Consider the following 14,222-nt stretch of genomic DNA (forward strand, 5'->3'; position numbering starts at 1 on the left):
GGGCTTTTTTTCGGCAAACGGGAATTAAAGTGTGAATAAGCTATTTCGGAGCAAAGCTGAGCAATGTAGGACACCTCCGAATGAGCGGAGATGAGTGTCACAGAAATTACAACGGTTTAGTGTGTGCACATTTGTTTGTGGGCGTTTTTGAAGCATGTGAGTAAATATACGAGTGGGCGGATGTGTTTGGGAAAGAGAGAGGGAGTAACAAAAGAGAGAGGAGAGTAGAGGGTGTGTGTGGGGGGGGAGACAGAGATCACACTTATATGTGATTCTCTGGTTGAGTGCGTTCGAGCGTGTTGGCAGACGGCGAGGCCGGTGTAAGGAGCTGGGAGGGAGCGGCTGAAAGCGAATGAGGCGAGGAAAACAATTCAGCATGACAGAGATGCCACAAAGCGATGCGGGCCTTTGTGCTGCAGCAGGGAGCCCAGAGGTGTATGACAAAGGGGCCAATAGACTAGCGGACAACCTGTAAGCGTGCAGGTGCGCGAGGGTGAGAAAAAGACCGTGGCACTGCTAACATGCCAGATACATCTGTGCGATTCAACCCCATTAGACTCCAGTCAGCACACTCTATTTCCCTGTGTCAGCCCGATGCCAGTCAACCTCGCACCTCTGACCCTGAAGCCGAGAGCGAGTATTATCAGCCGGGGCTCCGAGGCCGGCGTGGCGGGCGGCAGCTGAATACCAATGTGTCTTATCTGTCGGCCATGTTTACAGACCCATTTCATCCCGGCTGTCTCCCTCGCAGCTTCTCCGCATGTGGAGATCCGCTCGCTGCTGCACTCGACGACAACAACTTCATCTTCCTCTAATTTGATCTCAGAGGCAGCGGCTGGCATATAATATGCATAATAAGGCAACGGCAGGTAGTTATTGATGATCATGAATCGCGGGGTAATGCATGAGAGCTCGTTGTGAAAATGCAAACACATCCGAGGGCCACATTTGTCAGCGAACCTTGCTCCTGTCCTCAAGCACATGAAAGTCCGCTGACAGATTAAGCAACGGCAAAACGATGAAGTGAGTAATGGGCTTAACGGCGTGTTGACTGATCCCTTTATGAACTATTATCATCAAAGGACACTGTGTAAAATGTTATAATCCACTTGAAATTAATCTCAAGCCTACCCCTGTGCCGGCTGATAGTCTGTCCGCTCTGTCTACGTATCTATCTGCTGGTAAAACATTAAACCCTCAGTAAAGTCACCTTCCACAGAGGGAACTAAGACTCTTGTCTCCTCTCATGCACAGCCACGATGTTATCACTTTGTTTTCTCCTGGTTTGCACACCTCCGTCACACGATTTAAAGTGTTCCTTGATGTGTAAATCCGCCATCCATCTCCCTCACATGTGTTTGAATAATTCAATGGCAGGGTGTCGTCAATGGCAGCCGTGCACGCTGTTGCTGGAATGGTTTGTTGTTAGTGGGAGGCAGGCTCTGGATAAGTTGTCTTCATTGCGTATTGATCACAGTCTCCAGCAGGAGATGGCAACACACCAGAATGTAGATTGTGTTTTGTTTGCAGCGATCATTTATAAAAGTGCTCGCTTCTCCGCCTACGGATGGATGGATAGAAAATAAGGCTTTTAACTCAGAGGTTTCTGAGTTTCATCTGTTTGGGTTGCAGTGATTAGAGCTGCCATCACTTGTCCCAGTTGTTGCAGGAACCATGGACAGATAGAGGCAGAAGATGGGGATTACTGTGTTACTAAATGCATAAATCTGTCAACATACTCGCATTTTTAAGATTTGTGGCCATTTTCTGATCAAAAAGCAAGTTCCTATTACATAAAATGTGACATTTTTTACGTGAAAACTTGCTCTAATGTTGGGTTAAGGTCCTCTGAAATGATGAGAGTGCACAAGCTGCTCGCTTCATAAGACCTTAATGAAACAATTAGCAGCAAGATCACCTTAAACAACTCTTAAAAATGAAGATAATATTAATGAATGATCCTGCATGCACACACTGAACCACCCATTTGCTGTTCTGTGTTGCTTTCTTTGTTTAGAAGGTCAAGAAAACACAATTTTCTGAGTAATTTCAAAACAGAATACAGCTCTACAGAGTGACTTGATGGCATTTTCCAGTCACACAAAGACAAGAAAACTGGATTTTTCTTTTCTTTTTTCTTTTTCTTTTCTTTTTTTTTAAAGCTCCAACAGACGCAGGTGAAAACTGTTAGCAGAGTTCTTTATCAACAACATCCTCCACCTCCTCCATCACTGGAGACACACATAGCAATGCGACACATCCACCACTTATTCCTGTTTAGCTCTGAAATATGAATATGCGCGTACATGTAATAATTAAAAAAAACATCGCGCGTAAAGACCGTTTGCCATCTCGTATTAGACCATTAAAATCACGTTTAACTGATTTTACAAAGAGAAAATGTTATTAAAAATCCAGCATAAAAAGAAATAAAATCGAGAAGACATGATGTTTTGAGGTTGATGGATGAATTCTCTTCTCTTACCTTTGAGTTCTTGTCAGTCCAGATATTGTTTGGAGGCAGCAAACACTCGCTTGTTTTCGCCTAGGCATTATGGCTGGGATGCTGACGGTGTCGTCCACGGAAAAAGACATTTCTCAGACTTTCTCATTTGCACAAATCGCTAATCACTCCCGGGCGAACAAGTCTCGTCAATCTCCTCCTCCCCGTGAATATGAAGCTCTCTCTCCCACAATAACAGAGTTAAATTCAGTAAAGTTGAAGCACCTCCTGTGGGTGTGGGATGAGTCCTGGAAGGTTTTGGAGACGCGGATGTGGAGATGAGGAGTCCAGAACGCTCGGCTTTGCGCGCAGAGAGCGAGCTGCGTCCAGCCTGCTGCTGCTGCTGCTGCTGCTGCTGCTCGCTCCTACTTCCACTGAGGACTGGAAACGTGTGAACGAGGTTAATCTACTCTTCCAGCGGATGTTTGTTGCTGCAGATCATCATCAGGAGGCTGCAGCAGGACTCCAAAAGCTCCGAATCTGAATCCAAAAGTGGACAATTACCGATCGTTCACTGACACTCCCTGATTTCTGACAATTGTTTCAACCCACTGGAGCCATTATTTCAGACCTGGAGTCATAAAAGTAACGAATTATATGTAACGGGTACAACAGGAATGCATTATTTTACTTATTTACCCCTACTGAAAGTCAATTTGTTGCACTCCTCCGTTTTATATTACTTTGGGTAGACCGATTTGTTTATTTATATTTCTTTTAGGGGTGATAATGATACGGATTATTAGTAAGGTCAATATATAATTGAGGGACTTTTGAAGTCCATGAATATATCTTGCATACATTTTTATTAAAAGCCAGTAAAAAACCCAAAAAGCTAATGTTTATTATGTTCACTATGATCATGTCTTTGCAAATTCCATATGTTTTATTATGGAAACAATCACTTATTATTTTAAAAAATGACTGGATGTCACTAAAACATCAACTAAATATCCATTCAAATTTAATAACAAACACCTTCTAATTAGCTAAACAATAATACAATGAGCTTATTCAAAAATTTGTTTGATTGTGCTTTTTTTATTAAGTTGAGATAATCATGACAAATATTTCTTTTTTGATAATATATCAAATTTTATATGGAAAATAACAAATTGTATCTGTGTCCGAGAGTTACCCATTAAAAAAACACCTCAAGGAAGTGTGTTCATTCCAGATCACATGACCTGCTCCACATGATGTCATTTCCTCCTGAAGAAAAGACTGGCAAGACTCCCAGGCTTTTTTTAGTTATTTAATATAAAGTAGTGTTTGAGTCAAGAGTGGAATTATGGCATGTCAACAGGTTTACTACAATATCTTTATAAATAACTTTCAATTTCAATTTTACACCAAAGTGCTCTTCTATAAGAAAAGACTATGACTCACGTTACAAAATTAACCAAACCAGTAAGTGATACTCGGGTTAAGAACCTTTAGTGTTATTTATGGTTATTTTACCTCAGTAAATTACATATTAGGATTAAGTTTCTGAATGTCAAAGCAACTGCTTTAACTACTCCAACCTGAACCCTGAGTTTGCAAAGAATAGCAGCAACAGGTGTAATGTGAACTATTTCCAAAGCTGTACAGACATATCTTTGTCATTTATTTAATTGCTTCATTGTCGCTGCTTTTTAGGCGACCAATCACATATTAGTTTAGATGAGACTTGTCACCATGGTAACCCAGAACATAAAGAAACAGAGAGGAAGCTTGAAACGTGTTGTAAAAGGATCATTTTTATTAAAACCAAATCTTCCTAGCCCTAATGATGCATATTTGATGTCTTAACTCATCCAAAGTTCTAACATGTAGTAATCGCTAATTTCTGGATCAAACCATGATATTTTACTTAACTTAATGAAACAGCAAAACAAAGCTGTTTCTTTCAAAACATGAATGCAATTTAGTTGTACAGGAATGCAGTTGCAAATGTTGAGAGGCAAGGTTGTATAGAGAAAAGCATCAGAAGACATTTTTAGTAACACACTCTCAAACTTCTTTACTTCATAGCGACTTCACTAAAAGAAATAAGGATACAGATAATCCGAACAATGCTGAATAATATTCCGATAAACCTCTACTCTGTATGTGATGAATTTGAAGTGAGACTGGGTTTGACAAACCCTCCATATGGCCATCTGGATACCACAAATTCCCTTCCTAATGAGGAGGAAATGCACACAATCTTTCTTTTCTGCTCTTTTCTAGAATATTTTACCGCAAAGCCGCAAGAAAAGAAGCCCAAAAAGTACTTCACAGAAAAATGGCATGCAGGTCTAGGAGAACCAAGGAAGCACTGGCAGCAGGAGAAACTCTGACTGATTAGTAAGTTTCAGCAATTACTGAATTTAGGAACAGTAATGTCTTTAACTACTGCATTACAGACAAACATAATGGCATTACAACAATGTATTACCCCTACTGCTGCCTGCAGAAGGTACAGTGTTGACAAATAGTAAAATCTAAACAAGTAGCACCAGTTGTTACTAAACTGATCCTGCCTAGGATGGACTGTCACTTTTCAGAGAGTGTTTCAGATCAGACAGACAGACAGAAGTCACTTTAATAAGCAGCCAAAACAATTAGAGATTGGACTGCAGGTCAGTGAAGTGCTTTTGTCTTCCGTGAGCCTTGATGTGATTAATTAAAATACACAATCATTTCAGTAAAAGCTCTGCAGCATTTGCCTGATTTGACATTGCTCCAATTTTAGAGCAAATATGGAGCATCCAAACTGTGAACTTCTTATCATGAGTGACGGAACTTCCAAGTTCCTGCCGCTGTCAAAGTTAGACACGACAGACTTCTGTTCATCTTCATCCTTGATTTTATTACTGATCTGAAATGGGCATGGCTCAGTCGGTCCATTAGCTGCAGCACTGCAGCAGCGATTCTTCATGAGCTTCATCAAAAAGCCTTTCTGACATTTTGACAGTGTACCATAATGACATCAATAAAACATTTAACAGTGCAAAATACTCAAGACAATGACCAGAACACACACAGACAAGAGAAAGTCTTGAACCGGCAAGAATCAAAATATTCAAAATCCACTGACTTCTTCTATGGAGAGAATCAGTCACTTTCCTGTTACCTTGGAATTGCAATTCATATGATTATTTCTGGATTGATTTCAGTTTCATCAATGTAATCTTTTAAAATTTGATAAATGTGATGCTACAAACCTCACATTTTAGTGACATTTCAGTCAGAATCTGACTTTTTTCCGTTGTTTGTTCGACAGCTGACACGGTCATGATGACACACATTTAAAAACTTGTTAATAATAATGACTTTTAGAGTAATATTAAAAAAAACATGCTTCATAGAACTGTCCTCAGGATTACAATTCTGGACTGAAATAGTATTATTTTATTAATCATTTCTCACCAGAGGGAACATTTCGGACAATCCCGTCAGCTTAAAACCCATAAACATGCAAATAAAGCAATTATTTTCACACGAACGGCAACAGAAACTATTAAATTAGAAATACTGGGAATTATTTCTGTAATGTAATCAGCCTTTATGCATGCTGCGCAATACCTAAACACTTCAACAGATATTAGTAATATTTAAGTTTTTAATATCCATCCTAAAGATGTAATGCACACATGTACTTACGCATCAACATTCACTCTATATTGGTAGCTGTCTTTTTATTCTCAGTGTGTTTGTATGGTGGAAAAAGGAAACTGGAGAACATACTGTGCATCAGGCATGAACACAAACACAACAGCGCAGGATGTGGAAGACTCCGTTGTTTAATCTGACAAGTCCAGATTCTGTCAGACTTCACACTCTGTGTTCACCATGTGATGGGACATTCTATTAATGCTGTGTGGAAATGAGAACTGTGAGCATGAGAAGGAGTGCAGCAGGTTCAGACTGATGAGCTGAAGGATGCAGTGTCCTTTTTACTGATGCAATTTTATTGGTGTTTTTACATGTACAAATTAGGGAATGTTTAATATATATACACTGATCAGCCATACAACTGAAACCACTCATTGGTAGAATAATACCAAAAACAAATGATCATATCTTGGTACAATCCAATGTTCTGTTGAAACTCATTGTTTCTTGCATTGAAATGGATGCTACTTTGACACCTAAGTTAAACATTGTTGAAAACCACCACATGGCGACATCATTCCCTGACAGTAGGACAATGGGTCCCACCACACTGCAACTACTACTCAGCAACTGCTTGCGGAACATGACAAAGAGCCAGAAATGTTGTTCAGGCTTCCAACCCCCAGAGATTCCATTCTGATGGACTAAATTGGGGTGCACCGGAGCAAGTTCAATCCATCAAAGCCAAACCAAACCAAACAGAGGTCTCATATCCATGCCCTGATACTTCAGAGCTATTCTGGTGACATGAGGGGCTCTATACAATATTAGACTGGTGGTTTTTTGTCAAGGGTGACTAAGAACTTCAAGGACTGCATCGAGAAAAATCAAAAACCATTTGTACTTTTATTTCGATGGTCATTAAAGTAGTCTTTATGTTCAGTGACACATTGCTCCCAGTACTCCTGCACAGCTTGAAACACTCACTGAAAGTCCTTTTATGTATTCTAAATATTTCAATTAGCACCTGCGATGGGCGCTCAGTCTCCTAAACTATGTCAAAACAATGACCTTTCAGCTCAAATTTTATTTTGGAGACAGAGCAGAAGTTGCAGGGTGCCAAATCTATCAAATCGTGCGGGTCAGAAGCAACAACTGTGAACATGTGCACAGCAGAAACAATGCCAAGAAGTCACATTATGTAAGCATGTCTAGTACCATCTGACATGAGCAATAATTCTGATAAACTGTGTCAAAATGGCACAAAGTCACAAGAAGGTAGTAGCCACATGCCATCACAGCACAGGTCAGGTTGTTTGCGCCAAATGTTCCCTCTTGGACACCTCAGGATGTCACAGTACAGTGTACAGCACAGTGTTTACAGTTGGACTTTGGGGAAGGAATTCAAGATGAATGTTGAAGAAAACTCTAAAAATGTCTGTCTGGTCTTTGGGTGGGAGCCGCAGACCCACTTCCGGTCACCATGAGGATTCTCCACATAAAAGTTGGATCATCCAGCTGCTTACTGACACACAATATGATATCTGCACTCTGTGAAAGTTTGAAGCTGATGGAGAAATCCAAAATGTGTACCTATCAGCAGTCATGAAAGCAGATGTAGCACTGATGCTGACAACATCATGCTATGCGGTCTCATGATTCATGACAGTTAACATTCGCTCATGTTTAGGCCGTGACATGGTCCATGCTCATGCATCTGAAACAATCCCAGAAGTCTTATCTGTATCCATATACACACACGGTTTCAGAATCTACAACTCTTTAAATGGAGATGGTGTATATTCCCTCTGTGAAGATCTTGATTTAAAGTTCAAGGCATCCTTAATGGGGATAATGTGAACTTCAAGTGGCTAATTTGAGTGAATGAACTTCAAAGGAAGCCCGTATCTGCGATCTAAATCTCCTTTAGCAGCACATAAGTGGAGTCCTGACCACAATCTTGTCATTTTGATCTTTATACCAGAAAACCGCAGTGTCTGCAGGAAGGGATTTTAGGTATTGACACAGTATATTAGGCTGATACGGCTGTTGGTGCGTTTGACATTTGAGCCCCCTGTGCAACTGAGCGAGCTGAGAAAGTAGGTCAACAAATAGCCAGAAAGTGAAGAAACGATGAGAAACAGTCAAGATCATTGCTGAGGGTGACCAAGGGATGGACAACGGAGGGGAAAAAGAGGGCGAGTGCAGAGGGAGATGTCTCTGACAGGCTGTGTAATAGCTTGAACGTTCTGATACAATGAGCACACTTCCCTTTCAACATTTTTTTTCCACGGCCACCCTCTGTCCTCGCTTATTATTTGTCTGCTTTTCTCTCTCGCGATTTCATTTTTTTAATACTTTGCCATTTACAGCTCTTATTTTTTCCTCTGACTCAGTATCACAGCAATCGTATCACACAAGTAGACTCAGATCTAGTGGCTAGCTGCAGAAACATATCAGGCATAGACATAGTAGCTGTCATATAATTTAAGTTGCAAATATTCAGATACTTCAGCAATAATTAATAAAAATATTTATTGATGACTATAACGTTCATTGGTGTGTCTTTGTGTGTAGGTAGGCTAGGTTGCATCTTCTCAGTTTTTTCCCTTTTCTCAGGTCATGCCAGGTGTAACAGCTCAGATTAACCCTCTGGCCAAAGTAGACCCTGGACAGGTCACCAATCTATCACAGGGCTACATATAAACTAACAAACACTCTCACATTCACATCTATGGACAATTTAGAATCACCAATTAACCTCAGCATGTTTATGGACTGTGGGAGGCCCCGGCTGGGACTTGAACCAGGGATCTTCTAGCTGCAAGTGAAAAGTGCTAACTGCTAATCCACTGCACTGCCCAATTTTGGCTAAAATGTTTAATTTTATTTCATTGCTGAAATTCTCATGCTGAAATTGAGATATTCATTTGACTGATGCAGTCTCATGGATGTATTTTACCCTGGAAAGGTATATTCTGGGCCATTTCAGTCCCTGGGGTATAAATTGGTCTTAGCCAAAGTATACTTTACCTGGGGGTTTAATCTGTCCTGTTCCACACAGATCAAGTCAATCTTAGTTTAAGCACAAATCAAAGACAATACAAAGAGATACTGAAATCTATTGTACATAAACATTTGAAAGAAACAGCAGCAAATGTGGATGTTTTATCCTAATGTTTTTTTGGTGTTCAAGTCAGTTTTTCCTTTGATTTGAACTTTCTAAATTGTTATTAGCTCAAGGACATTCTAGTCACATTCTTTCATAATGATTTGAGCATACCTCTGTTAAAAAAAACCTAAATAACTTCTTAACAATGATGAGTTTAACAAGCAGAATTTTTATGTGCCAGCAGGTATAAATTGGAAGGGTTTACTTTGGCGGGGGTTAATCTGGCCTGTTTCACCTCTTGGATTGTCCAGGTGCATCTGTGGCTCCTTACAATCAGCAGAGATGGCTAAAAGCTGTGTCAACCTGGTCATCATTGCCAGTGGGCCAGGCCAGCTACTAGTGTACTCGCATTCTGCCGAAAGCAAGAGTGTGGTGCTTGAAGGACTTTGTGGTAGCGCCATTTTGTGCTTAAGTAGGCTGCCTTGTGTTGGATTTTGGTTTTGTTTGTCTTTTTGGAAATAACTAATTTTAGTTACACGATCAGTTTTCCTGCCCCTTTACTCAGTTTTTCTTTACATTTGTTACTCCTCTCATCCCCTAGCATTCAGGGACGTAACAATGCCCAATAACAGTATGAACTCTGAAGCTCCTTCCATTGCGTTGCTAGTGTGATAGTGAAGTTTTGTCTGTGATGTGCATGCATGAACCGTGTCACAGTTGCTGGCATACAAGAAGTCAGGAATGATATAATAAGGATCATTCCTGAGAGCAATGTACTGCTGCACAAGAAGACTATTTTGACTGATATGTTCAAGTTATGATCAAGTTTTTGATTTCTAGAACAGTGGTTCTCAACCCTGTTCCTCAGGACCCCATGTCCTGCATGTTTTAGATGCGTCCCTGCTCCAACACACCTGATTCAAATGATCAGCTCGTCATCAGGCTTCTGCAGAGGCTTGATGACGAGCTGATCATTTGAATCAGGTGTGTTGGAACAGGGAAGCATCTAAAACATGCAGGACATGGGGTCCTGAGGAACAGGGTTGAGAACCACTGTTCGAGAAGAGCACACCTTCCTTTCAACATTTTTCCACGACCACTCTCCAATCCTTACTTATTTCTCTCTCCTGCTCTCTGTGTTCTCATTTTTCTCCCCTAACTCAGTATATCAGCAATCACATCAGACAAATAGATTCAGATCAGAGACATAATACACAGCTGTTCTTCTAATTTATGTTGCAATTATTCAAACACATCAGCATTAATTGATAAAATACCTATTTATGCACAAAAGCTGATGTTTCAGTCATTTAAAACTACATTGGATTAATAAGAACTCTGAAGCTAATTGCTTCTAAGAAGCGTTCCAAGTGCTGCAGGAGCACTGGGAGCAGAGTATTGCTGCACAAGACGACTACATCAGCAGAGATGGAAGCCAAATTTTAATCAGGTTTTTGATTTTTATTTGAGCACACCTCCCTTTCAACATTTTTCCATGGCCACCCTCTGTCTTTATTTCTGTCTTGCTCTCTCACCATTTCATTTTTTTCTTACGTTGCCATTCACTGTTCCTATTTTTTTTTCTCTCTAACTCAGTATCACGGCAATCACATCAGACAAATAGATTCAGATCTAGTGACCAGCTGCACTCAGGACCTCATCAGAAACCCATCAATCATAGATATAATCCACAGCTGTTCTCCCTTCCTTTGCCATTTTATTTTGAGCAGCTTGACCAAAAAAAGCAGAAAATGTAGCTGTATCCTCCTGTGTTTTTTGGAGGTGGTCGCTCCTCCCACATCTGCAGGCATGTCCTGAATTTCGGATGAGCTGTAAGATCCAATTTGTTTGTGTTCAGATGACTCCAATTCCTTCGGCACAGAACATTAGGGCTGCAAATTAATATCCCTGAGCTCAGCAGCTCACAGGTCTGCTTGGAGGCAGGAGACGGGCAGACTGGGATAATAGCAGACGCATGGAGAGAATTCTTTAACACCTGAGGTACCTCATCCTTATAAAGCCTTGTTCTCTCCTCTCTGCTTTTTTTTTTTTTTTTTTTTTTTGCCTGCGTTCCCCCTCATGCTTTCATTTGTCACCTTTAGAGACCTCCTCCCAAATGGGTGCAGAAGGTGGAGGGCTCATCTAGAGTGTTGTGCTCAGAGTTTCAACATCTCCGTCACTCTCAACAGGCACTCACGGCGAGGAGCTGCAGAGAATACAGATGAGCTGCAAAGTTTGCAGGGATGAAAGCTTTTCATACGGCTGAGCCAGCTGACGATATTCACACAGAGGTGGGTAGAGTAGCCAAAAATTGTACTTATGTAAGAGTAACGTTACTTCACAATAATATCACTCAAGTAGAAGTAAAAAGTAGTCATCCAAAAAATTACTCAAGTAAGAGTAAAAAAGTATTTGGTGAAAAGACTACTCAAGTACTGAAAGTACTGAGTAACTGTTTGAATGTAATGTCCAATTTATTTTTTGAGTAATTATCAGATCAGACAGACAAAAATGTAAAACAGTGTGCAAATGCGGGTATTTCCAAATAATAAAATTTTTAAAATACCAAAAATAAACAACATCTTTACAAAATGACAAGTTTAGGCACAAAAAATACAAATTTCTAAATCTCAGTTTTACAAAACATAAAGTTTTGAAACAAATATCTGTAGTAAGGTGACGTTTGTATGTTTGAACAGTACAAACTACTTCCAGTGACAATACAGCACTCATAGAGTCTATGACATAGACTGTATGTGCATGCTGTATCCCCCCGTATCACGCGGGCCTATCAAGCCTGACATCACGCTTCACTTCGGCCGTGTTAGTAAACAGAAGACAAAAGACAGAGATGTCCATGCTAATGCTATGCTAATGATCGGACTCTGAAGCAAGATCAAATTTCTCGAAAATGCCTCCGTTTTTTTTCATTCCCTGTCTGCTGCGTGTGAAGAGTTTGTGCCGCTACGCCGCTTATGTGACCGCAGGGCGACGTACGGTGAAACGGAGTCACATGATTATTGTTGCGTCGTCTGATTGGTGAAACACAGTCATGTGGTAGATCCACTGAGGGCGTCTCTCTGGCAAAATATAGCATATCTAATGTGGTAAATAAAAAGGAACGAGTGGAGTGTAGCCTGGTGTAACGGAGTAAGAGTAGCGTTTCTTCATCATAAATCTACTCCAGTAAAAGTAAAAAAGTATGGCAGAGAGAAACTACTCTTAGAAGTACATTTTTTTCAAAAAGTTACTTAAGTGAATGTAACGGAGTAAATGTAACTCGTTACTACCCACCTCTGTATTTACAGATGTTGGATTGGGGTTAAGCATGAGGCACTGCACACTCTTTATATTGTACGTGTTTAATGGGCATGCAAATTGTATTCATTTTTCTCATTTCTTTATTGTAAATATGCATATTTGTGTTGACATAAAGGTTATTACATCTCACCTCATAATTTAGTTAAGTCAGGACAAATTTGCTGCTGACTGTTCCCTTCTTTAGTATTAACAGTGACCTCTTTAGAAAGATTAAATGCTGCACAGCTGCAACTTATTCTTTAATTGTTTTATAACGTAAATGCATACCTTAATGTTTGAGAAATAGCTGTGCTTCCAATGATGTATAACACATAATAATGCACAAATAAGCATCAAATGATTTACCGACAGCTGCTGAACTACGGCTACGTGTGATAGCTTACCTGACTGAGAGAAAGAGAAGTCCACATTGTGTCCCGCTGTCAGATCCTGATCCATCCTGTCTCCAGGAGGATCATTTATATGTACAGGTCAGAAATTAAGATAAGAAGCTGAATTTAAACAAAAACAAAACCAAAGAGGCAGTTTCTACAGAGACATTCTCAAAACAGATTAAAGTGCAATGCTTAAAGTACTATGTATGACAGCAGAAAAGAGATATTATAAAGTAAAATGCACATTTAAACAGAATTTGAGTATTTTTTATGATTATTATTTCAGTTATGTCATGTTTAAATGCTGATTGTGGTGGATGGCTGATCTGATTTTTGGTGTTTAAGAGCAATGTGGGCTTATAGCTAGTAAAGGGCCACCATGACAGAGACAGCCAACCTTTTCCTTTCTTACAACTACTAGTCCTTTCCTATGATGCTTAACCTGACCCCAGTCTGACCTGAACTCTAACCAATTAAAGCTGCAGCTCTTCAGATCTTTTGTCAACATCTACTTATTCTTTAAGCTAAGCTAATCAGGTGCAGTATTGATTTTCTCATGTAACACTTCACAACAAAGGAGATAAATGTAGTTTTTAACATGCTGAGCTATTCTTTTAGCACACAGGGGAGTGCATAATCAGCCAACAACTTCACATAGCAGTAATACAGGTGACACCAGCTGCAGTATCTCGAATATATTTAGTTAGCAGTCCTGCATCAAGAGCAGAAGCTCCAGATGACACAGCTGTGTTAAAATAATAATGTACATAAACAGCAGTCATTCCCCCAAATGCACGAAAAGTTATATTAAATTCCACCTGAATATATTCATGACCCTGAGGCTAAAGTGTTGTCTCGAGGTGGTAGCTGCCAGGAGTCTAAACCTTTTTGTGTGTGTTTAATGTGGCTGAAGGTTTGCATGCGGCATACTAAACACAAGCAGCTTAAAGTAAATTTTAAAAAAAGGGGTTTCTTTATCTCCTTAAGCCTTCCTCTGAAGGTAAGATCAGTAGGTAAGAACATCAGAGCCTCCACACTGCGGATTTATAGCACGCATTCTCCAAAAAGCGCCTTTGTGTTCTCCCCACCAAACAAAACGGAGAACAAAAAAAATAATAAAACAAAAGAAAGGTCTAAAAATAATCAAGCTGGAAGTGGACCCCTCCTCAGTACAGCTCTGAAAGGACTTTGAAGGTCTTTCATGAATTTTCTTCTCGTTTGAATAAGAAGCGAGCAGATTATTGGAAAACACATTGAGGCTGTCACAGCGCTCTGTGCCTCCACATATCTCTACACTCCAGCTATGTCGTCTTTAATGTACATTCACAAC

General features: G+C 40.0%; 1 protein-coding gene across 1 annotated transcript in view; it reads right to left on the reverse strand.

Moving 5' to 3' along the window:
• syndig1l (synapse differentiation inducing 1-like) overlaps positions 1–3,040 on the reverse strand; it is a 70,462-nt gene extending 67,422 nt beyond the window's left edge. Inside the window, exon 1 of the mRNA XM_051960695.1 lies at positions 2,486–3,040. The gene's annotated coding sequence lies outside the window, so the exon portion shown is untranslated. The remainder of the gene's footprint in view (positions 1–2,485) is intronic.
• Positions 3,041–14,222: the final 11,182 nt, after the last annotated feature.

This window comes from Acanthochromis polyacanthus, chromosome 16 (assembly GCF_021347895.1).
Source record: "Acanthochromis polyacanthus isolate Apoly-LR-REF ecotype Palm Island chromosome 16, KAUST_Apoly_ChrSc, whole genome shotgun sequence".
In the NCBI taxonomy this organism is placed as follows: domain Eukaryota; kingdom Metazoa; phylum Chordata; class Actinopteri; family Pomacentridae; genus Acanthochromis; species Acanthochromis polyacanthus.